Source organism: Belonocnema kinseyi, chromosome 2, assembly GCF_010883055.1.
Source record: "Belonocnema kinseyi isolate 2016_QV_RU_SX_M_011 chromosome 2, B_treatae_v1, whole genome shotgun sequence".
NCBI classification, from domain to species: Eukaryota; Metazoa; Arthropoda; class Insecta; order Hymenoptera; family Cynipidae; genus Belonocnema; species Belonocnema kinseyi.
The window spans coordinates 157,434,192-157,458,012 of record NC_046658.1 but is presented as its reverse complement, the minus strand read 5'-3'; the positions used below and the strand labels follow the sequence as shown (position 1 = coordinate 157,458,012).

At 23.3% G+C, this 23,821-nt stretch overlaps 1 protein-coding gene across 1 annotated transcript in view; it reads right to left on the bottom strand.

The window, feature by feature from the left end:
- Nucleotides 1-23,343, bottom strand: part of LOC117167867 (FERM, ARHGEF and pleckstrin domain-containing protein 1-like) — a 74,075-nt gene extending 50,732 nt beyond the window's left edge. The window contains exon 1 of the mRNA XM_033353089.1: nt 23,232-23,343. The gene's annotated coding sequence lies outside the window, so the exon portion shown is untranslated. The remainder of the gene's footprint in view (nt 1-23,231) is intronic.
- Between the last annotated feature and the right edge of the window lie 478 nt (nt 23,344-23,821).

Genomic DNA, 23,821 nt, shown 5'->3' with positions numbered 1-23,821 from the left:
ACAGAAACAATTGTCGAGAATATAAAGTATAAAAAAAAAAAAAATATATATATATATATATATTAATTTACGTTCAAGAAAAATGACCAATTGAGTTAAAAGTTACACACCGCGAAAGAAAAAATAAAGGTTCGTATTATTATTATTATTACCTAATAAGAATAGTAACCTTTATTTTTTCTTCCTTGGTGCGTAACCTTTAACTGAATTGGTCATTTTTCTTTAACGTAAAATAATTTATATCAACTATATACGATTTTGTCACTAATTTTGTTGAATTTTCACTGTTTTTATCCCTTCAATCAACTTGATTACAAATTATACATGTTTTATTTGTTATTAAACATCTATTTGAATGCAAATAAACAATTTTTAAATTGTCGGATTTTTGAATATTCCGTTAGATGATTTTCGGATAACTCACCTATCGCTAAACTGATTTTTCGCTAAACTGTACCTTCGCAAAATTAGACCTTTTGAGATTTCAACTTTCAGTAAAACGGACTTTCAGAGAAATGAATCTTCGCTAAAATTATTTTCGACTAATTCGACATTCTTAAAAATAATTTTCGATCAATTAATCATTCCTTAATCCTTGTGTTGCCATCCGGGTACCCGGGTACCCATCGGCACACGTTTTGTTAAATAACTTTTTTTCTAATGAAGATAGGCCGAATGCTTCTCGAATCAGCATAAATAAACTAATTCTCTGTCGAATTATGCATTGCACATATTTTTAGAATTTTTTTAGCTTGAAATATCTTGCAATTAAAAAAAAAGCACGGTGGAACCATCTGGGTACCTGGGTACCCCGACAGAAAAAGCATGATTTTCATACAGTATATCATAAAAATAAAGTTTGTTATAATGGTATATGAAGTAAATATGGATAATTTTATAAATAATAACAAAATATATACATTTTTAAACGAATTTTCTTGAATTCTTGAACGTAATACCGAGCCTCCTCGGAAACAAGATATTTGCGATGTAGCTGCGCACGTTTTATATCTGTTTCAATACAACCAAGGTCACTGCATATTATTAAATTATTATACTCAAGTAGGAATACCTTCCTAGAATATGAATAATTAAATATTGATTGAATACACATAGTTACTTCAAGTTACAATGCACTTTTAACAACAATTTCGTTGGCAAGGTACCCAGGTACCAGGGTGAGAGACGCTGTGAGTTTTTTTGGGTCGCAACACAAGTATTGAAATGGTTTTTGGTCAATTAATCATTCGGTAAATTAGTTTTTCTGAAAATAAATTTCGGTATCCTTATATTCGTTATTTTAATTTTCGGTCACTTGAACCATCGGAATAATGACAGGCTGTTATTAAATTAATTAATTTTTAACTTGAGTACCTGAATTTTCTATCAAAACAAAAAATTAATTTTTTACCAAAAAAATACGACGTTCCACAAAATAAATTAATTTCAACGGAATGGTTGGGTTTTCATCTAAGAAAAAAATTTCAAACGAATAATTTAATTTTGAAATTAAAAAGATCCATTTTCAATAAATATTAGAATAGTTAAATTATCATACATATATACATACATACATTAGAGCATACATCAGAGCCTGATTTTTTATTTAGTTTTTCAATTTTTTTATAAATAAATAAATATGACGAAAAAAATGGCTATTTTTTCTATTTGAAAATTCCCGGTGATCGTCAATAATAGGAAAATTGTTGTAATCGCCGACGTTTCATAGATTTGTATTATATAAAGATATTTCATCATGATACAAAAAAAAAACAAAAAAAATTTGTATAAACAAATTATTTGTTGAAAATGTGTTTTCTGTAATTTTCAATAATTAAACGTTTTTTAAAGTTATGTTGCTAAAAATTTGAATGGTAGCAATATTTTAATGGAAAAAATTGTTCTTAAGTCTATTCTTCCTAATTATATAAACAAATGCTTTATTCAGGCATTTGTCATCAGAAAAATTCGTTTTTTTTCGACGTCAATTTTTTACATTCTCATCATTTATGATTGAGAAAGTACTAGAACTGTCTGAAATTTGAAAACACAGTTTTTCAACGGATCTCCACGTTTCAAGACCCCCCAAATCCGAAAATCAAGTTTTTCGATGGCGTCTGTCTGTCCGTCTGTAAAAACAATAACTCTCGGAAAAATGAACGGATCAAATCCATCTTTCGCACACTTTTTTTTAGGTCCTTGAAAAAAGGACGAGTTCGTTAACCAGCCATTTTTGATAAAAATTCAAAAAGTGAGCACATTTTGAAAAATTTTTAAACCCCATTTTTTCATTTAAAAATTCTATGTACGGATATTTATAGTATTGAAAAGGAAAAACAATTTATCATAGTGACTTTTTTCGATAAAAAGAAAATTCTCAGAGTTATAGCAGTTCCAAAATTTTTAAACTCAACCGAAATTCAAAATTTTAAGTCAAACAACGCATTAATGACACAAAAGAAAATGAAAAATCGAAAATTTCATTTTGTGGTCAAACTATGTAGGATACGAAAAAAGATGAATTAACAAAAATGGTTATCCGAAAAAAGATTTACAATTTCGTTAAAAATCACTTCTTGATAGGACGCGTACTTTTTGTTTTATTGGTGAAATATAACATTAAAAATAAAAAAAAAATTTTAATGTGTGGAAAAACGACGAAAGTTACGAGAAAAAAAAGATTTAACAACGCCTGTTTACAAACGTCATAATTTGTTGATAACTTTTATGGTTTTTTTTTAACAAAAATAATTAAAAAATGCATTATATGGGCATTTGTCGACGGAAAAATTCGTTTTTTTGGCAGTCCTTTTAATTGGGAACTTTACGATAATTTCATTAACATTCATAATTAGTTGATTCATTTTATGTTTTGGCAAATAAATTTAATTTAACAATGCATTATTCGGGCATTTCACGACATAAAAACTCGTGTTTTTTTCAAAGTCAGTCCTTTTAATTTCATAAAAAAAGTTAATTTTTTACATTTTTTGATTAAATTTGGTTTAACAAAAACATAAAATTAATCAATTAATTATGAATGTTACTGAAATTGTCGTAAAGTTCCCAATTAAAGGACTGACATTGAAAAAAACGAGTTTTTCCGTCGACAAATACCCAAATATAATGCATTTGTTTATTAAATTTGTTTGATAAAATCATAAAATTCATCCAAAAATGATAAATTTTCTGAAATTATCAGATTTTGCTGACGACAAATGTCTAAATAATGCGTTTGTTTATTAAATTTGTTTATATTATTAACAAGAATAGTCTTAAGAGAAATTTTTGTCATTAAAATATTGTTTTTATTTATAAAAACATTGAAAAGCTAAATTAAAAATCAGGCTCGAAAAATTTCTTTAAAGTTTTATCAGCTTAAAAAAAACATCCAAATCGGTTCACAGGTTCAGTCCGAATCGTATTTTGAACCAAAAAATGTACTTTTTCCCCACTGTGCGGCGGCGGCCGCTTTTATCAAATAAAAAAATTCCCGTTTTTTCCCCGGTGATTTCACTGTCAATGAAATTAAAAAAATTCAAACTCTAAAGCTGAAAATTTTTTTAATTGGAAGTAATCAAAACTGAGCTGCAAATCATTTTACACAATTTTAGGCCTGAAATATTAAAAATTGAACGATTAAATTACAGGGTGGCCGTTTTAATGACAAAAATAAAAAAATTCCCGGTCATTTGCTGGTTCGCAAACATTGTTCACAGTCAATGGAATTAAAAAATTCAAACTCTAAGGTTAAAAACTTTTGAATTTTAAACTTTTGAAATCAAAGTTTAAAAGATTTAGATTTAGATCCAAAAATATAAGACCACTTTATCATTTTCAATGCTCTACATTTTAAAATAAATGAATTTAAAAATGTTCAAAATTGAACTATTACATTTTTTTTATAAACTAAACACTTCTTAAATTGAAAGTTAAATGACTTTTATTTCGAATAGTTTTAAAATTCCGAAATTGCTTCAAAATTTTATTTCAGTCTTGAAAAATATACATGCTGTTTTACATTTTTTCATATTTTAAATTATTTTTGAATTTTTTTCAGAACTTCTAAACCATCTTTTGAAATGATTCGCTTTTTTTCCACAATTAAAAAAAAATCTGCCAGATTAAAAAAATTTCCTTAAAATCTGCCACATTCATTTTTCATAATTTTGTAAACCTTTTTAAGTATTCTCTTAAAATTAATTTTTCAGAATAAGAAATCATTTTCAAATTCCCTTTAGGAATCTTAAGGAAACGTTTTTTATTCTTCTAAAGCCTCTAACAATTCTTAAAAAGCTTTTAAATTTTTTATTTGATACCTACAGAAATCTATATTTTGTTGTAAATTAAGCCGTGGGCTATTTGCGCAAAATTTTTGGTATGAATAGCAGGATTTTGTCAATATAAGTGGATAAGTCGTTTAAATTCTTTGAAATCATTTCAAATTGTAAATCAATTTTGATTTTTTTTCTGAGAATAAAAGGTGTTCAATTGTTATTTATACATCAAAATTCAATAATTTAAATTGAATAATAATTTTTTTAAATAGAACGATTATTCACTACACTGGAATAGTTAAATTTTTCACCTAAAATGGGTAATCTTTGACTGGAATACTTTAATTTTCTATGAAAAAGATTAATTTTCTAACAAAAAAGACATTTTTTCAACTAAATTAATTAATTTTCAACTACAAAAGACAAATTTTCAACTAAAAACGATTAAATTTGATCCAAAAATAGAATAGTTCAATTTTCAATTGAAAAAATTAATTTTCAACTCAAAATATTAATTTTTTACTAAAAAAAAAAACGGTTTTCAACAAAATAAATGAATTTTAAACTAAAAAGGACAAATTTTCTACCAAATACTTTAATTTAAAACTGAAATAGAACCATTTTTATTTTTATTTTCCATCAAACTGATGAATTTCAAACTACAATGCTGAATCTTAAAACTGGAATAGTTCAATTTTAAACAAAAAAACATCAATTGTTAACGCGAAAGATTCATTTCTACAAAAAGACGAATTTTCAGAAAAATTTATGAATTTTAAAAACTAAAAAAGAAAATAATTGTTAAGCAAAAATAGAATAGCCAAATTATCATATAAAAACAGTAATTTTGAACCAGAGAGACTAATTTTCAACTAAAATGGTGAACTATTCAATTGAAATAATTACATTTTCAGATTGAAAAAAATAATAATTTTTTATGATAAATGCTAATATTAAAAAAAATAGTTGCCTTTTCCAAATTTATGGATTTGGAACTAATATGATAAATCTTTAGCTAGAATAATTGAATTTTCGACCAAACAAAATATATTTTTAACCGAGAAGATTAATTTCTAGAAAAATAAAATAAATCTTCATTAAAAAAAAATAAATAGTGAATCAAAAATTGAATAATTACAGATGCATAGTGGTTTTCGACATGCGTAATTGTCTTAGATTAAAAATTTATTTTTTTAAATTTAAAAATTTAACTATTTAGTTAAAAACATTAATTTTTAAATGTAGAAAGTGCGAAAAATCTTTTTATAATAAAGGTTGTATTTTTTAATAATTTAAAACTATTTTTTAATTACTTTGGAAATTTAATTTTCAATTTTCTCCAATAAATCAACTGTTAATAATCCGATTTTCAACGGTTGATAATTAAATTTTCAATGTTGTTAAATTGTCACAATTGAATTTTCATCAATTGAAAATACAATTCTCAATTTTCTTCAATTTTGAACAGCTGAAAATTTAATTTTTTTCAAGTTTCAACAGCTAATAATTCAATTTTTAATTTTTTTTTAAGTTTCAAAAGCTGAAAATTCAGTTTTGGCCTTTGTTCAATTTTCAAAGACAATTGAATTTTCAATTGTTAAAAACTCAAATTTTCTTCAATTTTCAACAGTTGAATTTTATGCTGTCGAATATTAAATTTTCTTCAATTTTCAACATTTAATAATTAAATTTTCTTCTACTATTTCTAACTGCTGAAAAATGGAAGAAAATTGAAATTTGATATTACTATTTTTTACGAAATGATTATTTTATTTAATAATTATTATTTATGAAAATCTTCAAAACTTCCCTCCAGTTCAAAAAAAAAAAGACGAAAATGAAAATTCTATCCCTTCCAACTCAAGAAAATGCTGAAAAAAATAGCCCCTTCCAATTCTAAAAAAAAATATTTAAAATATTTAAAAAGCACAAAAATAAATATTGAAACCCCTGTTTTTCTCTTTTTATTTAATTAGACGTTTAACTGAAAAAAGATCACTGTGTAAAAAATCAAAATTAAGGAAAATATTGCATTATTAATTATATTTTATAAGAGGGTCCAAATATACGCCACTCTTTTGCATATTATTTTCGATTTCCCAAATTTTATTTCTGCTACAACTAACCCTCTAGTAATTATTTCGTTCAAATTTCAACAATTTTACTTTTTATTTTTTATTAACAATTCAAATATTACGGTAAAAAGGAAACTATTTGGTCAAAAACTAATTTTATAAATGAAAATTTAATAATTTAATTTTTTGTTGAAAATGGACCTTTTTTATTAAAAATTTAACAATTTGGTAGAATTTTTTTTTCTTGACTGACAATTCCTTTTCGGATAAAAATGGAACTATACTGTTTAAAATTGGTCTTTTTGCCACAAAAATTCAACAATTAGGTAAAAATTTTATTTCTCATGAAATAAAGAACAATCTGTTTTGATCGAAAATTCCACTCTCGTGGAATATTCGTGTTTTTTGTTTATTTTTTTTCTTGAAAATTCATCTATTTTGGTGGAAATTTATTTTTTTGTTTGTTAAAAATCAAATTCTTTGGTTGAAAAATAATCTGTTTTAGTTGAAGATTCATAATTTTAATTGAAAATTCATCTCTTTGGTTTAAAATTTAACTACTTTGTTAAAAATTCTAATTTTTAAGTTTACAAGAAATTTCATCTTTTTTTATTTAAAAATCCACTCGTTTGGTTGAAAAAGAAGTTGTTTCGATTAAGGATTCAACTACTTGGCTAATAGATTTACTCCCTCGTTTAAAATTTATTTTTTGGTTGAAGATTCAACATTTTAATGAAAATTTGGCCTTCTTGGTTCAAATTGTAACTATTTTTTCAAAATTCGCCTTCTTTGTTTGCAAATTCAACTATTTTCACGCAAATTCATTTTTTTATTGAAAATTATTATATTTTTGGTTGAAAATGAACTTTTTTTAGTTAAAAATGAAACTATATTTTTTGTAAATTTATATTTTTGGTTAAAAATTCAAATGTTTTTCGAAAATTCGTCTTATGGGTAGAAAATTCAACAATTTTATTCAAAGTTTCTTTTTCTTTTTTGACTGAACAACTGTTTTGGTTGAAAATTCAAATACTTGGTTAAGAGTTGAACTACTTTGTCAACAATTAATTTTTTAGTACAAAATTGATCTCTTTGGTTATAAATGAAATTATTTGGTTAAAAAATAAGTTTTTTGATTGAAAATAATTATACATATTTTTTTAATTGACCTTTATTATTTAAAAAATTGACTATTTGGTTTTAAATTCATATATTTGGTTAAAAAATCCAACTTTTTGTTGAAAATTCGTTTTTGTGGCTAGAAAATTTAACAATTTGGATGAAAGTTCTTTCTTTTTTAATTCCAAAATCCGTTTTGGTTGAAAATTCAGCTCTTGTTAAAAATTCTTCTTTTTTTTGGTGAAAAATGCTACTTTTTGGTTGAAAATTAATTTTTTGTTGTTGAGAATTTAACTATTTTAATAAAAATTCTTGTTTTTTAAATAAATTGAACTGTTTAAAATTAAATTTTTTTTTTGTTTGAAAACTTATCTCTGGTTATAAATGTAACTATTTTATTAAAAATTCCTCCGTTTGGTTGAAAACTCAAATACTTCGGTCGAATAATAAACTATTTGGTTTAAAATTAATTTGTTTATTAAAAATTATTCTTATAATTTTAGCTCAAAATGAACCTGTTTTAGTTCAAATTATCCTATTTGATTGTAAATTTGTATATTTTGTTAAAAACTTTACTGTTTTTCTGAAAATTCGTATTTATGGCTAGTAAATTCCGCAATTTGGTTTTCATTGTTTTTCATTTTTGACTGAAAAATCCGTTTCGTTTGAAAATTCGTCTTTTTATTTTACGAATTCATCTTTTTGGAAGAATTCAACTGTTTGTAATCAAAATCTTATCTCTTTTTCTTATTAAAACATCAACTATTACATTTTTGGTTAAAATTCCCTAATACTTTTTTGAAACTTAATTTTTTTTGGCTGAAGATTTGTCATTTCAGTTGTCATTTCTTTAATTAAAAAATCGTCTTTCTGGTTGAAAATTAATCTTCTTGTTTCCAAATTTATTTTTTATTCAAAAAATCAACCATTTGGTTAAAAAAGTAACCTATTTTTTAAAATGTAATACTTTTACCTAAAATACTAGAAATTTGAGTTTGATATTAGTACCTGAATTAATTTTATTTAAAAGAATTTATTTCTTTTTTCGTGAAAAATCATTTACGAAATATTTTAAATTGGTATCATCAAAAAGAATCTCTTTTAGTGCGTCTTGTTTTCTAGTAATGCATTTATGTTTATGATAATTAAAAAAATGAATTGAAATTATGAATAAAAGGGGAAAAATTTGATAAAAATCTCAATGGTGTATTAGGAGATTTGTCAAATTTAAGGGGAAAGGGAAGGCAAACAAAGGGGATTAGGTAAAAAAAAAGTGGACACACTGTGATCCCTGAAGTACTTTCCGGTTCAATTGATTAGAATCAATTGAGTAAGTGAATTATGCGATTGGAATGACTGCGGTTCAGATATCGAACAAACATAAACGGTTTATAAAGTCTTATCTACCAAGCACTCGTGTAACTCGTAACGTAATTATTTTATTTATGCTCGTTGAGATTTATTGTGTTTTTTTTATGTCCATTCCAAATTCGCATCAAGTGCAGAAGTTATCTTTCACCCAATGAAAAAATATACGACGATTATCAATGTCAGATATTGTGCAGCAAAACGGAAAATTTTAGAATGAAGAAAGCATAATTTACAAGCAAGGATTTACTAATTCCAGACTTCACAGATAAAAATTTCAATTCAACCAAAAGAAATGAATTTTCAAACCTAAAAGACGAATTGTCGACAAACGGAAATAGTCGACTTTTGAATCCTAAGATGAATTTTTAACAGAAAATATAATTTTCAACCAAGGATGGTGAATTTTTATTTATGTAAGTAAATTTTCAACAAAAAATTAATTGTAAAGCAAAAAAAAAAAGGATTTTTTTAAAGAAAATTGTTGTAATTCAACAATTTAATTTTCAACGAAATTGATGAATTTTGAACTAGAGTGATGAATAATGAACTGAAATAGTTTAATTTTAAACCAAAAAGAGGATTTTTTATTAAAAAATTCAACTTTCAACCAAGTAGTTTTATTTGCAAAATAAAAGATGAATTTTCAACAAAATTTATGAGTATTTAAGCGGAATACTTTAATTCTCTAACAAAAGGATGAATTTTCAACCAAAAATGGAATATTTAAATATGCAGTTAAAAAAATTAATATGAATTTCCCACTGAAATGAGGCTTTAACGGAAATAATTAACTTTTAATCCAAAAATATGAATTTTCTAATAGAAAAGATAATTTATTATTACTTATATTTTTGATATATTTTAAGTTAAAATAATTTTCAACCAAGTAGATTAATTTCTACCAAAAAAGAAGATTTTTCAACAAAATGCATGAATTTTTAACGAAATATTTGGAAATTCAAATAAAAAACACAAATATTCAACCCAGTAGTTAAATTTTTAACTAAACTGATGACCCATGAACTGAAATAGATGAATTTTAAACCAAAAAGAGGAATTTTTTAAAAAGATTTGAACTTTAAATCAAGTATTAGTTTTATTTTCAAACAAAAGATGAATTTGCATCTAAATATCTGAATATTTAACCGGAATACTTGAATTTTTTGAACCGAGAAAGATGAATTTTTAGCTAATAAATATGAATTTTCAAACTACAAATACGAATTTTCGAAAGAAGAGTTGAGTCTTCAAAATAAAAAGAATTTTTTTTAGAAAACATTCAACTTTTAAATCCAAAAGATGAAGTTTAAACATAAAAAATTGTTTTCAACCAAAAAAAAAGGAATTTTTATGCAAATACTTATTAAATAGTTATTTATCAAAAAGTTTTTGCTTTCACTTTCAAAACAAAAAAATTTATAATCAAGTCAAAAAGACGAATTTTTGGGAAGTAAGTTAAATTTTCCATCAAAAATTTAATTTTCAAACAAAAACAAAGAGTTTTCGATGAAAAGGTTTAAGTTACAAAAATATATATATAATTTTCAACACAGAAAAAAAATTGAACTTCTAAAAAATAAAGCTTTTCTACCATCAAATATGAATTGTCAAACCAAAAAGATGAATTTCCAACAAAAGAGTTAATTTAAAACCAAGATAAACGAGTTTTCAACTAAACAGTTATATTAAAAAAAATATATTAATAATTTTCAAACAAGAAAGATGAATTTTCAGCCAATAAATATCCATTTTCAAACCAAACAGAGAAATTTTCAACAAGAGTTCAGTCTTCAAGGTAAAAAGTAAATTTTAGTAGAAAACAGTCGACTTTTAAATCCCAAAGGTGAAGTTTTAACAGAAAAAATTATTTTCAATTAAGAAATTCAGTTTTTCTCTTATTAAAATATTTTATTTTTCATGGAAAAAAAATCATTATTATCAAACCAAACGGACTAATTTTTTATAAAAAAGGTGAATTTTTAACTAAAAATATAATTTTTAACCAAGATGAATGAATTTTCGTTTAAATATTGCAGTTAAAAAAATATATACATCTAATTTTCAACTAAGAAATATGAATTTTCAAACCAAAGACGAACTTTTTAGAAGACAGTGTTAAATTTCCAATCTAAAAATTGAATCTTTTAACAAACAAGTTAATTTCTAAACAAGGAAAATAAATTTTCAATCTAACAGTTGAACAAAGAAATAAATAAAAATTTCCAACCAGTAAATATTAATTTTGTTTTATCATATATGAATTTTCCAACCCAAAAGACGAATTTTCAACAAGTAAGTTGAGATTTCAAGCTAAACAGTCTAATATTTTAGAAAGCAGTTGACGAATATTTTAGAAGATAGTTGAATTTTCAACAAAATAAGGTAATTTTCAGTCAGGAAAATGAATTTTTAACCAAATAGTTAAATTTTTAAACAAACGAAAATTCGTTTGAACTATAAAAGATAAATTTTCAACCAATAAAGATGACTTTCCTACCACAAAATATGAATTTTAAATCCAAAATAAATAATTTTAGATTAAGAATGTTAGAGAAATAACTTTTTAAGCAAATAAAATCAATTTTCTACGAAATAGTTGAAATGTTCAACTAAAAAAATGAATTTTGATAAGCAAATGAATTTTCAAGAAAAAAAAAGTCAACCAAAGAAAGGAATTTTAAACCAAAAAGATTAATTATCTGCTGCAGAAGAATGATTTTAACAAAATACATGCATTTCCAACCACAAAGTTTAACTTACTATCAAAAACACAAATTTTCAACAAAAAATATCAATTTAAAACCCAAGAAATATCAAATTATTAATAAAAAATAGACCCGTGTCATTTTAAGTTATAGAAACAACTTTTTAAGAAAATAAAATAATTTTTCTATGAAATCGTTAAAATTCTCAACTAAACAAATGAATTTGTCTAATCAAATTAATTTTGAAGAAAAAAAAAACAACTAATTTTCAATCGAAGAAAGGAATTTGGAACCAAATATTTTAATTTTTAATTACATTTTAATCCTAATAGTTGAATTTTAAAACAAAAAGTTTTATTTACTACCAAAAAAGGCAATTTTTCAATAAAACAGCTGAATTTTATGACTAAAAAAGATCAACTTTTTAGTAAAAAATAGAACCGTTTAATTTTAAGTTATAGAAATAATTTTTCAAGTAAATAAAATAATTTTTTTAGAAAGTAGTTAAAATTTTCAACTAAATAAAGGAATTTTGCTAATCAAATTAATTTTTAATTAAAAAAAAAAACTAATTTTCAACCCAAAAGGTTAATTCTATACCAGAAAAGAATAATTTTTAACAAAATACATAAACTTTCGACCAAACATTTTAATTTTTATCCTAATATTTGAATTTCCAATCAAAAATTTTAATTTACTACCAAAAAGATAAATTTTAAACAAAACAGGTGAATTTTAAAACTAAAAAAGATCAAGTTTTTAATAGAAAATAAAATCATTTAATTTTAAGTTATAGAAATAAGTTTTTCACCAAATAAGGTAAATTTTCAACGAAATAGTTGAATTTTCAACCAAACAGATGAATTTTCTACCAAAAAGTTGAATTTTTAGCTAAAATATTCAATGTCTATCAAAAGAAAGAATATTCCAGGAAAATGCAACAGTTAAAAAGAATTCATTTTGAACCAAAAAAGATCAATTTCACCCAAAAAAGATAACTTTTCTACAGCGGACAAACTTTCAATAGAAAAGGACGAAATTTTTAACAAAATAGTTAAATTCTCAACAAAATAATTGAATTATCATGTAATAGTAGAATTTTTAAACAAAAAATTAATTCTGAACCAAAAATATGACTTCTCAACCAAATAGAATGAAATTTTAACCGAAAATACTTGAAGTTTCCTATTGGAGCTGACTATTAATCAATATTAATATTTAAAATAAAAATGTCTTATTTTTACAGTTTTTTTACAATTTCTCTTAAAGAAATTTCCTAACTTTTGCAGTTTTTACAACCAAAATCCTTGACTTTTCCACGATCTCCCTGACCCAGTGATTATGTTTTTCATTAACATTTTTTAAAAAATGTTTGTCAGATTATTACTCGAATTTCGTAAGATTTGAAACTTTCAGAAGACATTTAGAGTAAAATGTCGGTGTCTGGGAACTTTCAATTGGGAACAAAACTTGATGAAAGTTCATAAAGTTTCTCAAGAACTGAGATTTCACTTCAGATAGAGGGCAAAAAAAAGTTGAACTCCGAAGTTTATTTCAGATTCTATTTTCTAAATTGAACTTTTTTAAATACACTGTTTTATCCAGGTGAAATAATTTGATAAAGAAATTTTTTTCTCAATTTTGATGGGTTTCTTTTCCGTAATAAGTAGCAGTGCCTCAAACATTTCAAAGTTTTAATAAAAGTAGATCAAGGTGCACTTAAAAGTTTAAAGCGCAACAAGTTTTCGAGTTTGTTAATGCTTCCTTTTAAAAATAAATGACAATTTCCCGTTTCATTTGTTACAGACAATTTTCAGCTAATATTTCCCCAGATATAAAAAAGAGGAAGATCATAAAACGAGTCTTTTATTTTGTATAATAATGATATAAAATATGAGACAGTCAGGGGATCAGGTTCCTCGTTAAAATTCGAAACGAATGAAAACAAAGGACGGCTGAAAACAACGAGAGTCCGACTAATTTTAGTAGCGAATAAAAAAAGCTAAGCAGGAAACGAGCAAGAACCAAAATAATGTTTTATCGACCCAATCTTCGATAAAATGTAGGAAAGTTTCTAGTTTTAAACATGGCCATTTATATAAGCTTCTTATCTAAGATAATGATACGGATAAAGCTCATAAAGTATCGATAGTTAAACAATTTTTCCTTAAACTACTTTTTAAAATAAAACCGGTGGTATTAAAATTTTTTTGAATCAATTCAGAATATGTACACAATTTTACAAGATTATTATAATTCATGCTTTTTTTTTTAATTTCCAGGAATTACATTTATGTGTTTAATTTGGAAAGCTTTAAAAAATTATATTAAGATATTTTTAAATATATTATCACCATCGACTAATTATATAATTAAATAATACTAAAAAAGTAATCACACATTTCTTGACATTGCCTCTAAATTCCATGATTTTGAATAATAATTTAAAAAAAAATTTATTTTAAATTAAAAAAAAAAAATTATTTTCTACCAAGAAAGACTATTTTTCAATAAAATACATGATTTATAAAACAAATATTTAAATGTTCAACTAAATAAAATATTTTTTTAGCCAAATACTTGAATTTTGAACTAAAAAAGCTCAATTTTAGCCAAAAATGGAATAGTTCAATTATCTTTTAAAGAAATTAATTTTCTACCAAAAAAAAATTTCAACAAGAGATAAATTTTTAACCAAAAATATGAATTAAAAAATAAAGTTTAACTGTCAACCAAGCAGTTTTATTTTCAACTAAAAAGATGAATTTTCAACTAAAATGATAAATATTTGAATATTCAACAAAAAATATGATTTTTCAACAAAATAGTTGAATATCCAACTGAAAGACAAATTTTCAATTAAAACAATTTAATATTTATCACTTAAAAAACTACTTTTCACTTAATAAATAATAATTTATATAAAAATAATTAAATTTTCACACAAAGTGATGAATTTTCAACAAAAATTATAAATTTGTTAACTGGAATGATAAATTTTCAATAAAAAACAACGACTTTCAGCACAGATAATTAATTTTCTACCAATAAATACTATTTTTCAATAAAACACATGAATTGTTGGCAAAGAAATATTTAAATTTTTAGCTAGAAATGTAATAGTTCAATGATTCGTTAAAAAAATTAACGTTCCACAACAAAAAGTTTTAACTAAAGTGACAAATTTTCAACTAAAATCCTGAATTTGTAACTGGAGTTGTAAATTTGCAACTATGAAGATCGATTTTCATACCAGAAAATTAATTTTCTACCAAAAATGTTAAATTTTCAACAAAATGCATGAATACTCAAACAAATATTTAAATTTTCAAATAAAGAAGATTTATTTTTTTAACCAAATAGTTAAATTTTGATCTAAAAAAAGATAAGTTTTCAGCCAAAAATTTAATTGTTCAATTATCTGTTTAAACAATTAATTTTCCACAAAAAAGGGAAAAGAATTTTAACCAAAGTGATGAATTTTGAAATAAAATAGATAAATTAAAAATAAAAGAGTTAAACTTTCCAACAGATAGTTTTATTTTCAACCAAAAAGATGAACTTTTAAATAAAATTATAAATATTTAACTGGAATACTTGAATTTTTAACCAAAAATATTCAGTGAAGAAAGACAAATTTTCAATTAAGAAAAAATTAATATTTATCAATTAAAAAGATTACTTTCCACTTAAATAATAATAATTTTTATGAAACTAGTTAAATTTTCTGGAATGAGCAATTGGAATTATAAATTTTTAACTAAAAAGATCGATCTTCATACCAGAAGATTAATTTTCTACCAAAAATGTTAGATTTTCAACAGAATACATGAATACACAAAAAAAATGTTTAAATTTTCAAATAAAGAAGATATATTTTTTTAACCAAATAGTTGAATTTTGATCTAAAAAAAGATAAGTTTTTAAAAAAAATTGGAATTGTTTCATTATGTGTGAAAAAAAATTAATTTTCTTTAAAAAAAAAATGTTAACCAAAGTGATGGATTTTAAAAAAAAGACGATTTTTCAACAAAATGCAAAAATTTTCATCGAAATATTTGAACATTCAATTTAAAATTACAAATTACCGACAATATAGTTGAATAATTAAAAAAAAAGTTCAACTTTCAAACAAGCAGTTATATTTTCAAATAAAAAGATAAATTTTCGAAATGTCGAAATGTTCAATTGGAAGTAAAATTTTTACTAAAAAAAAATAATTATTAAAATATATAATAAAGAAGTTTTAAGTAAATAATAAAGCTTTAACTAAATATTAATTTTCAACTAGAGAAGATTATTTTTATTTTAAAAATTTTTAAAATAAGTTTTAGTTAAAAAAAAATTAAATTTCAACCAAGGATATAAATTATTAAATAAATTGATGGAATAGTCAACTGAAATAATTAAATTTGGACTTTAACAAAAATTAATTGACCACAAAAGAAATTGTTATAAAAAAATAATTACGTTTTTACACAAAGTAATGAATTTACAACTATAATGTTGAATCTTTAACTGAAATAGTTAAATTTTAAACAAAGAAGATGAAATTTTCAACTATAATTATGGATTATTAACTAGAATAACTGAATTTACAACCCAAAGATTAGTTTTCAACTAAGAATATTAATTTCTACCAAAAAATACTAACTTTCAATAACTTTTCAACCAAAAATTGCATAGTTAATTTTTTAGTTAAAACATTTAAGTTCAACCAAAGAGATAATTTTTTAATTAAAATGATGGAACATTAAACTGAAATAGGTACATTTTCAGTAAAAAAAAATATTAACAAAAACGAAATTTTTTTTTTAAATCGTTACATTTGCAAAAACATGATAAATTTTCAACTAAGAATGATGAATCAAATAAAATAGTTAAATTTTGAGACCAAAAAGATGGACTTTCAATCAAAAAAGGCCAATTTTAAGTTTTTAACTAGAAAAAAAAAGAATTTTTTAACCTGAAAGATATATATCAAGTATATATCAAATAAATAATATAATAAATAAAATATAAGTAAATATAAATACTCACTTTAGAAATCAAAAAGTGATGTAAATAGTGTCACAAATTTAAAAAAATAGTTTTAAGAAAGTGAAATTTATTTTCTCAAGCATTAAAACTATAATTATTTATTTAAAAATATTATTCTTTAGTCCATAAATTAAAAAAATTCCTATTTATTTACCGCAAACTTTTTTAAAACCCTTCCCCTTTTTCCACTTAAATTCCAAATGAATTTAAAAAAAAAACAATCAGAAAATCCACCTATTTTCAGTTCAAATTTTTGATTAAGAATAGTACTATTTTATTCAAAACTGAATTATTTTGTTTATAATTCAACAATTTGGTTAACAATTCAAAATTTTGCTCTTGAAAATTCAACTACTTGATTGAATTTTTTTTGCTTTTTTGCCTAACAAATTTCTTTATCGAAAATGTAACTATTTCGTTCATCTTTTTCTGAAGAAATTTTACTTTTTTGTTATTAAAAATGCAACTGACTGATTAGAACATTTTTTAAGTAAAATAATGGAATATTAAACTGAAATAGGTACATTTTCAGTAAAAAAAAAATATTAACAAAAACAATTTTTTTTTTAAATCGTTAAATTTGCAAAAACATGATAAATTTTCAACTAAGAATGATGAATCAACTAAAATAGTTAAATTTTGAGACCAAAAAGATGGACTTTCAATCAAAAAAGGCCAATTTTAAGTTTTTAACTAAAAAAAAAAAAAAAAGAATTTTTTAACCTGAAAGTGAATAAAAACAGACGAATTTTAAACTAAAATGACGAATCTTCAACCGAAAAAAGTTAAAGTGAAAAAAAATACGAATTTTCAACATGAGTTGAATTTTGAACAAAAAAAAATGGATTTTCAATCAAGAGGATTAATTGGCCACCAAAAAGAACGAATTTTCCACAAAATCTATTTTATTATAAATAAAATAGTTAAACTTTCAATTAAAAATATTTTAAAAAAAAAACTAATTTTCAACAAAATAATTAAATACAGTAATATAGGCTACTTTTAAAAATAAAGAATTGTCATTCAATTTTACATTGCCTTAATAACAAGTGTACTTGACATCATTATCAAATCTAAACATAGACAGTATTGGATTAAACTCAAAGGGAGGATCTATAGAAAAGATATTTTTACTCAGTTATCGACTGCACAATAACTGATTTCAGAAGAAAATAGAAACTGAGTCTTTCTCTCATGATTGGAACTAGTTTAAAAAGGAAAGTTTATCACAAAATTCTATTTATTTATTTAAAATTTCACGGTATTTAAATTTAAATTGATGTTCTCAATACATATGAAGTGAGTTTTCTTCTTGGTCATGAAAATCAGAAGGTCAGTGAGAATTTCTCTTTAAAAAGATCTCTATATGAAAAGATAATTACATGAAAACATGTATGCAAGGAACAATTTGCAGACGCAAATCTGTAATTTTACAAGATCGGTGAGTAAAAAATTCCTCACATAAAGGATGGTGGTTGCGTGCAGAATATTTTGAATGACCTTCCTAAATACCGTGAAGCGTAAAATATCACCTTCACAAGTAAAAGTATAGAGTCCATTGAACAAAAGAGAAAGAAAATTAATTTTAAAATGCTTTGTTTAAAAAGTATTATTTCATTTTCGAGTATGTTTCCAAAAGAAATACTTGAATTTTTAACCAAAAAGATGAATTTTTAAGCAATTAAATTAATTTTCAAACAAAAAGATTTATTTTCGACCGAAAAATACAGAAATTTTAACGAAACAGTTCAACTGTCAACCAAAAAAATATAATTTTTACTAAAAAAGATAAGTTGTCGACCAAACCTTAAATAATTAAGTTTTAAGTTAGGAAAATCAATGCTCAACCAAAAAAAATTAATTTTCAAAGAAAAAATAAATTTTACACTAAAATTATGGAATATTGATCTGGAATATGTAGCTCTTTCATTTTAAGTTTAAAGAAATTATTTTTAATCAAAAAAGAAACAAATTTTCAATTAAAATTATGAATCATAAATAAAAAAATTAATTTTTAACAAAAAAGTTTATTTTTAAACTAAAGTAAATTTATATCTTACCCGAAACATCAATTTTCATCTAAAGTAATGAAAATTTAGCTGAAATGCTTGAATTTTCAACCATAGAGAAACATTTTCTACCTAAAAAAATCGATTTTCCACTAAAAGAGTCTTTTTTTTAACAAGGTACCTGAATTTTCAACGAAACAAACGAATTTTTAATTAAAAAATACAAAAATTTACATCCAAATTGTTAAATTTTGAACTATAAAATGACAATTTTCAACCAATAAGATTATTTTTCTACGAAAAAAAGATGAATTTTAGACAATCTACATAAATTTTCAAAAAAATATTAAAATTTTTAAATAAAAAATATCAATTTTCAAACAAACAGTTTAATTTTTAACCAGAAATGGAATAGTTGATTTTTCTGTTAAAAATTTAATTCTCTAAAAAAAAAGATTTTCAGAAAAATAGTTCAATTTTTGTTGTTTTCAATCAAATAGCTTATTTTTCAAATAAAGAAATGAATTTTTAATTAAAATTATGAATCTTCCGAAAAATAAATTATTTTCAGCAGAAGAATTAATTTTTTTAAACCAAGTAAAATTGTTTCCAATCTGAAAGACGAATTTTCTACTAAAATTATATATTCAATTATATTATATTATAATAATTTTCTACAAAAAAAAACGAATTTTCAAGAAAAGACATGCATTTTTTAACAAAAAAGATTAATTAAAAAAGGAAAACAATTTTGCAAGTAAGAAATATTTTTCAACAGGAAAGTTAATTGTTAATAAAACAGTTTTAGTTTTCATCCAAGAAGTCGAAATTTCAACCAAAAAATTATTCCTTGTACAACAAATTCTTAAATTTTCAACAAAATAGTTAAATTTTAAAGAAAATCAGATAAAAAAAACAATTGTGCAACTAAAAATGATTTCTAAACAAGAAAATTAGTTTTCAACAAAATAGTTCAATTTTCATCCAAGTTGAATTTTTAACGAAAGAAATATTACCTTTTCACAAAATAGTTGGTTTTCCAACAAACTAATTAAATTTTTAAGAAAACTAGATAAAGTTTGAACAAAAAATATGGCATCTTTAACTAAAATGTTGAACTTTCAACTAAAATTATCTATCTTCGAATAAAATAATTAAATTTTCAAAAAAAAATGGGTTTTGAACCAAAAAAATAATTTTCTATTAAAAAAATACGAATTTTAAACAAAAAAAGACCATTTTTCACAACCAAATTCAAGCAGTTAAATTTTTAGTTAAAAAATCATTGTTCAACGAAATAGATGAATTTTCAACCAAAATTATGAATATTAAACTGAAATAGTTGAATTTTAAACCAAAAATTTGAATTTTCAAATGAAGTATTTTTTCGAATAGAATTGAATTATTAACAAAAAATATGAGTTTTTATCCAAGAAAATTAATTTCTACCAGAATGATGAATTTTTAACTGAAAAAGATAATTTTTCAACTAAATCTGAATAGTTAAATTTGCAGTTAAAAAAATTATTGTTCAAATAAATAGATGGATTTTTAACAAAAATTTATAATTCTAAACAAAAAATTGCATTCTTAAATAAAGTTATGAAGCTTCGAATAGAATAATTGAATTTTTTGACAAAAAGAGATCAATTTTGAATGAAACATTTCATAGTAGAATTTTCAATTAAAAAAAAATCAAAAAAAGTAAATTTTCTACTAAAGATGAATTTTCCACTTAGAAAAATAAATTTTTTCAAAAACAAAAATGACTAATGACAAAAGAGTTGAAATGTTGAATACATGAAAATATGAATTTTTTTAGAAAAATAGTTAAAGTTTCAACCAAAGATTACTTCAGTTTTTTAAATTTTAAACAAAAAAATTAGATTTTTAACCAAATAATAAAAATATTTGACAAACAAATATTGTCTAGAAAGGGGAAAATTTAAATAGCATACATTGAAATATATTAATTTTAACAGCTTCAATTCAAGATTTGTTAATATTTATGACTTTATTATTAAAAGTGTAAAATTGCGAATACTTTAAACTGAAAAATGTTAAAATTGAAGGTTCTGAAATTTGGAACGATTTAGTTTTTATTTCGATAGTTTTGAGAATATTTATCCTGTAATGTAACGATTTTTTTTTTTACTGTGTCATCATTAAAAATGCCAACTAAAATATAACGCTGATTTACATAATAAATGTGTGTAAATCGCGCAAAAAACATTGATTGCGATGTAAACTTTACGTGATGTAAGCAGTTTTGTTGTAATTCAGATTATTTCTTTCTTGCATATTTGAATGTCAATTTTGTAAATAATGATAGATTAGAATTTTTATTAATGTAATTTTGACAAATAAACCCGAATTTCCAAAATATATACCAAATAAATAAATAATATAATAAATAAAATATAATTAAATATAAATACTCACTTTAGAAATCAAAAAGTAATGTAAATAGTGTCACAAATTAAAAAAAATAGTTTCAAAAAAGTGTAATTTATTTTCCAAAGCATTAAAACTATAATTATTTATTTAAAATATTATTCTTCAGTCCATAAATTATCAAAATTCCTATTTATTTACCGCAGACTTCTTTAAAATCTTTCCCCCTTTTCCACTAAAATTCCAAATGAATTTTAAAAAAAACCAATCAGAAAATCCAACTATTTTTAGTTTAGATTTTTGATTAAGAATAGTACTATTTTATTCAAAATTGAATTATTTTGTTTATAATTCAACAATTTGGTTAACAATTTATACTTTTTCTCTTGAAAATTCAGCTACTTGATGGAATTTTTTTGCTTTTTTGATTAACAAATTTTTTTATCGAAAATGCAACTATTTCGTTCATCTGTTTCTGAAGAAATTTACTTTTTTGTTATTAAAAATGCAACTGACTGATTAAGAATTTAATTTCTTGTAGAAAATTCATACTTTTGAGTTAAAAATTTCACTGCTTAGTAGACAATTCGTATTTTTAGCTCGAAAATTCAATCATTTGGTAAAAAATTCCAAAAACTATTTAGTCGTAAATTTATGTATGTTGAAAATTAATGTTTTTTACAAAAACCAATATTTTGTTTAAACATCAAGCCTTTTGCTGAAAATTCGTCTTTGTTGATAAAATTCAACTATTTTTTTATTTTTAATTAAATTCTTCTTCTGTTGAAATATAACCTATTACATTTTTCAATAAAAATTCATATTTTTTTATTGAAAATTTAACTTTTTCGCTGGTCAAAAAGTAATTTCTTTTAACTGAAAATTTAAGGATTTTGCCGAAAATTCAATTGATTGGTTGTAAATAAGCTTTATTGTTGTTGATTTATATTCTCAGCTTGAAAATTCGTCTTTTTCGTTTGAAAGTTCAACAATTTGGTACAAAAAAATTTTTTGTAGTTTTTAAATTCATCTTTTCGGTTCAAAATTAATTTTTTTAACTTAAAATTCAACTTTTCCATTTTTAATTGACAATTTATCTTTTTTTGTTTTTAAAAATGCATGTATTTTGTCGAAAATTCGTCCTTTTCGGTAAAAATTATTTGTATTGTTTGAAAATTTATTAATTTTTTTGTTAAAAATTTAATTATTCTAGTTAATTATTCATAAGTTCAGTAAAAAATTGACGTTTTCTGTTTAAAATGCATCTATTCCAATTGAAAATTTGTCACTTTTTTTTTAAATTAGTTTTTACGTAGAAAACTAGTTTTTTTTTCTAAAAATTTAACTATTCTAATTGAATATTCCACCATTTTAGTTGAAAATTCATCACATTGTGTGAAAATGTAACTTTTTTGTATTATTTTTTTGTTTTGTGGAAAATTAATTATTTTCTTTAATTTAAAAATTTTTGTATGTAAAAAAATTCTTTTGTTTTATATAGAACTTTAAGTTTCCTGGCGTTAAATTCAACTATTTGGTTAAAAATGTACATATTTTGCTCCAAATTCATCTTTTTCTGTAGAAAATTAATCTTTCTTCTTTGAAAATTAACCTCTTTTGGAGAAACATCATCTTTCTGGCTGGTGAAAAAACATTTTTTTGTTCATTGTTGACCGAAATTTATTTCTGGGTTGAAAAACAATTTAAAAAAAAAACAATCTAATCTAAAAAAATCTTCGAAATTGCTCCGAAATATTTGCAGACATTCTTTCACTCCAAACCCCCGAGAATCAAATAAATCTGCCAGTTCATGAATAAAATTGCTTTCAAATACATAAAAGGAAGCAAGTTTTGTCACTCCTAAAACCATAATTTCCTCATAGCCTTCATCTCGTTTCTGCCAAGAAGACGGTCAGAACGCCATTTGTAGCAGAAATACAGAATCCTGGACAGAACGGTCAAGATGTCAAATAACACACGGGCCACTATTTCGAGATTTCAGAAAAAATAAAATTTTCCCGGAGATTTCGGAGTAGGAAATAATAATTTAAAAAACACTTTTTGAGTTTACGTCAGTCTGTCCGCCCTTCGGTCTGTAAGCTGGGATAGCACGCCCCAAAACACGACAAGCAGAGTTCATTGATCACCGCCACGGTTAGGCGTTTGCCGGTTTTTCTCGGATTTTTACAAGGGACTAACTTTTTCGACAGGATTCACAACACCATTTTAAATATCACTTACATTTTCAATTGTTCCGAGTGGGGCCCCCGAGGGCAGTTTTTCGAAAATATTCCAGGAGAAAAGTCGACAGACGACACACCGTGTCAAACACCCACGGAGCACTCAGGAGCACTGGTTTGCATCGGCCCCCCACCCCACTTAAGCTTGAAGCGATTTCAGTGGTTCTCAAGCCGAGGGAATCATTTGCAGTGGAACTTCTTTTTATTATTTTGTTGTTATTGTAAATTTAGGATTTTAAGAGATTTTTAAAATTTTTGGAAATTTTTGTTAATATGATGAGAACTAATATTACTTTCATTTACTTCGAGCTATATATTTCAGCTATGAATTTTTGGTCATCTTTTTATATTTTTGTTCAGGGCTGACTTAAGTATACTGAAGCCCTGGTCATTTCAAAAAAGGTAAATAAAAGCAGATAAAAGTTAAAAAAATATTTACGAATGATAAAATTCTTGAATTGGAAAATTCCCGAATAATAAAGTTCTCGAATGATTAAATTTGCGAATAATAAAATTTTCGAATAATTACATTTCCGAATGATAAAATTCCCGAATAATAATATTTCCGAAGGATAAACATTCAAAATAATA